Source organism: Canis lupus, chromosome 17 (genome assembly GCF_003254725.2).
Source record: "Canis lupus dingo isolate Sandy chromosome 17, ASM325472v2, whole genome shotgun sequence".
NCBI lineage: Eukaryota > Metazoa > Chordata > Mammalia > Carnivora > Canidae > Canis > Canis lupus.
The window spans coordinates 56,594,104-56,598,686 of NC_064259.1; the positions used below are offsets into that span (position 1 = coordinate 56,594,104).

General features: G+C 40.9%; 1 long non-coding RNA gene across 2 annotated transcripts in view; it reads right to left on the reverse strand.

Moving 5' to 3' along the window:
* Positions 1 to 4,583, reverse strand: part of LOC112664110 (uncharacterized) — a 74,412-nt gene that overhangs the window by 22,464 nt on the left and 47,365 nt on the right. The gene's annotated exons all lie outside the window — the stretch shown is intronic.

Sequence of the window (4,583 nt, forward strand, 5' to 3'; positions counted from 1 at the left end):
CCTTGGACATCCTTCCTAATTTTGCCTGCTGTGTCTAAGGTCCCAGTGAGTGGAAAACCGTTTTCCTAACAAGGGTACTCAAGTATGAAGCATCTCTTGGGGATAGTACACTCAGAAATCTATCTTTAAGAACAAGTGTTATGGTTCCTAGAACTGTTCCAAGTGTTGACTATGTGCTCACAGAACAAACATAGGCAAAACCAAAGAATTGAAAATTTTGTACTCTGGGGTTGGGAATGTGAAATGGTACAAACACTTGGAAGAAGTTTTCCTTAAAAAGTTAAACATATACCTACTCTGTTACTCAGCAGTTTTACTTTTGGGCATCTATCCAAGAGAATGAAAACACGTTCACAAAAAGAATTGTATAGTGGGGGTACCTGGCTGGCTCAGTTGGAGGAGCATGCAACTCTCGATCTTGGGTTGTGAGTTCAATCTCCATTTGCATGTAGAGATTACTTAAAAATCAAATCTTTTCTTAAAGAGAAATTGGAGAAGTGTTTATAATGCTTCTATTCATAATAACCCCCACTTCTACTCATAATAACTGGTAACAACCCAAATGCCCACCTGCAGGGTAATGGATAAACAAATTTGAGTTATGCTAACATAATAAAAAAACACTAAGCAATGAAAAAGGAACAAACTACTCATACAAGCAACAACACAGGTGAATCTCAAAAGCATTTTGTTGAGTGAAAGAAGATAAACATACATAAATAATCATTTAATGGATTCTAATAAAGTTCTTGAACAGGCCAAACTAAGCCACAGTGACAGAAATCAGAGCAGAGTTCATTGCTGTGGGTGAGAGGGCATTGACTGGGAAGAAACAGGAAATTTTCTGCGGTGATGAAAATATCCAACATCTTGACTGTGTCAGTGGTTATACCAGTTTTGTCAAAATTCATCAAACTGTACATTTAAAATGAGTTTGTTTTATTATGTGTAAATTATACCACAACTAAAAAAAAAGAAAAGAAAGAAAGAAACCTAAGACTGTTTAGGCAACTGTGTGTATTTCTGCTCCTGCCTTCTCTTGCCCTTCTTTTCTCATGCCTCAGGCTTTAAGTGATCAAGAATCTTATGATGAATTCTCAGTGGAAATAATTGGGTGGGGGCCTGGAGCAATAGGGTATAACTGTAGCTTAATGTTTAAAATTATAATCAACCCATGATTCTCGGAAATAGATAGATAGATAATAGATACAGCTTGTGGATCAGTTTTGAAGCACAACAAATGCTTGCTGTCCCCTTTCAGCAAAGTATAAGAACAGTCAGGCAGCATGTTTACAGAGCTTCAATTTCCCTACTTCAAGGAATGAACCTTGAGCACACACAGAATGCTTTTATGGAAAGAGGACTTGCAAATTCAATGTATCAAGGTGGAAGAAGGGCAGTTTCAGGCAGGTGCTTTCCAGGGGCACTAAAAACTCCTCTTACCCAGAGTGGCATGGCAGGCCTAATTAGTCCATTTGAACCCAATGTAGCTCATTCAGCATTCACAATGGCAGACTCCAGTGGGAGTCAGTGGTATGGTGATATGTGGGCAAGGGGCTGGGGGACCGATCAGAAGCTTAGGATGTAATTAGAAGCTGATTGTATCAATAGGACCTGATGTGCTCATTTGGAATTCGGCCTCTGGGTACACTGAGGTCGTTGCAAGTTCAGAAATGTGAATCTCAGTCAGCAGTCCAGAAACTAAAGATATCCTGACCTTTGCATTAAATTGGCCATACTCTTCCAGTGGGACCTGTAGTAGAAAGGAAAAAGAGGAGGGTGGAGTGGGTAAAAATGGGAACAAATGATGATGGCTGCGTACTATTCTTGTTTCTTTGAGAATTCAGGTTGTAATATCTGTTTTCTAATTCTACAACAAGTGATCATCCTGTGCCTACCATGTGCCAGGCCCTGTGCTGGGAAGTGGGATTCAAAAGTGAATACAACATGGTTTCTGGCCTCAAGGACCTCAAAATCCTGCAAAAGCCACGACCATAATGGACCAAATGGAGCAGAGTGTGACCAGTTTCACACACCACTGCCAGCTCTGCCTGGCAGCACTGGGGAAGGCTTCATGGATGAATAGACAATAGAACTCAGAATGAGTAGGATTTAATGAGAATATTCCAGAAAGAAGGAATAGCAAGTACTAGGTAAAGGCACGAAAACAATGTGTTTTAGTGCAAGCAGAGGCAAAAGTTAGCCAGTGAGGTGTGAACCTTTTCCTGAAGACACAGGCAGTCTCTAAGAGTCCCTTACTAGCCAGACTACTCATCCCCAATCCTAACAGGCTCTGGGTTCAGTAGGTCTGGGGCTTCAGCTAAATGTTATGTTATGAGCATTTATGTTAGAGCAGGACCAATGGGTTCAACTTCAGGCCCAAGGATAGGGGTCAGGAGCAGAAAATAGATTTTAATGGATGTTAAAGGAAAGTTGAAACACCTGTTTATTCAGATTACCCACTTCCTTGGTCACCCCAGCCAGAAACTCTCTTTCTCCTCTGGTCCCCTGTGAGCTACTATCTTTGAGTTAATTAATAGCATAATAGTTGATAGAGTAAACTCTGGTGCCAGATTGCCTACCTTTGAATCCTGGCTCTGCTGCCTGTTACCTATGTGATCTTGGGCAACTTATTTTACCTCTGTGTGCCTTGGTTTCCTCATCGGTAAGAGAAGAATAAAGATGATCCCTATCTCATGAATTAATACCTTAGAACATTGGCACATAATAAATATTCTGTGAATGTTATTATTATTGTTATTATTGAGGATAATACTATCATTAATTGGGCACTTGCTAGTAATAAGCACAGTGCCAGACACTTTACACACCTTGTCACAGGTCAGCTGTGACTTACCCTGGTGGTCTCCACAAGGGGATGTCACAGTACGAGGTGACTTTAGGGAAGACATTATTGCTTTCTCAATAGAAGAAACTTTCCTGCTCTAACCATCCCTCCCATGCACCAAACTCACATGTATGTTATGCTTAGTCCTTGATCAACATAAACCTTCCAAAAGATACAACCCCTCTCCTAGATGCCAGTGGCTCTCCCATCAATGCGCTGTTGACAGGATCCTGCATCATCTCACAGGTGGCCCTCAAGCCTCCACTAAGATAATTTTACTTGGGCTAAAGCAGTGAAGATCGACATGACAGTGTGTCACCTTGGAAGAAAGGATGCTCCTTAGCAAAATGATCAGGTTAAAATGTTCCCAAAACACTGTATTAGATTCAAACTTGAGAATCTACTTTCAACTAAATTCAAACTATGAATCTACTTATGAGGTCTATATGTTGTATATATTACCAGACCTTTAAAAGCATTAATTAATTTACTTCTCATTAAAGTGTGAGAGATGTCATAGGAAACTGTAATACAGAAAAATTAAGTAAGGGGCATAGATTTCAGCTCAGGCATTATGCTCCAGTGTCTGTGTTCCTAACCACTACACTAATGTCCCCTGGAAGGGAGGGGCATGATCCAAGATTGGGAAATGGCAATGGAAAGTCTGGGTCAGGGGACAGTGAGCAGGCTGGTGTTGAGGGAGCTGACTGTGGGCATGACCTACAGGTTGATCCTGGAGTGAAAACTCCTATGGGATTTCCAGATCCCAGATTATGGGGTCTTTGAAAAGCATTTCTGAAGTAACACTGCTATCTAGTGGTAATACAACAGATAGCAGTTACTTTCCAAGCAAATACAGTATAGAGGAGCCAGTGGGGAAGGCATAACAAATAGCAGGAAAGTGATTTTTTGCTCTAACCACAGATCCTAAAAGACAGACAGATCCCACTACCATGGTCAGCAGAACTGCCTACAATTTCCACATGCCACTGAACGGTGGCTGCAGGCTAGAGTCAAATCCCAACTCTCCTCCTTAGGGAAGAAAGGACAAGTTCAATAACTCATTTTCTCTCCTGAAAAAATGGGGAAAATAATATATGCCCATATCTTTGCAGTAAGGATTGAGTAAAATAATGCCGGCAATATGTCAGGCACATTATAAACAATTAATAAATGTTAATTGCTGTTATACTGCTAAGGGGATGTGACAAGAGCTGGGGACAGGCACAGAGAGAAGGACCTGGACAAGTTATGCCTTAATCATTGACCATCAGTGAACCTCCCCAGATAAGCCTTTCTTTTACAACATAGAGGCTTTTGTAATTCTCCACCTGAAATCACTTGCTCCCTTCCTGAAACCATCTTTAACGAAATGGGAACATATATGGCTTGGGAGCAAACAAGCAACTAATTTATTTTATTTTATTATTTATTTATTTTAAAGATTTTGTTTATTTATTCACAAGAGACATACAGAGAGAGAGACAAGGGATAGGCAGAGGGAGAAGCAGGCTCCATGCAGGAAGCCTGATGCAGGACTCGATTCCGGGACTCCAGGATCACGCCCTGAACCAAAGGCAGACACTCAACTGCTGAGCCACCCAGGTGTCCTGCTACTATTTTATTTTGAAGCTTAATTTTGTAATGAACTCACTTAAATTTGAGGTGACTTTGCAAAACCCACAAGGTTCATTTCAAGATTAACCTTGCTCTGGCCTAGTTGCTCATTTACTCC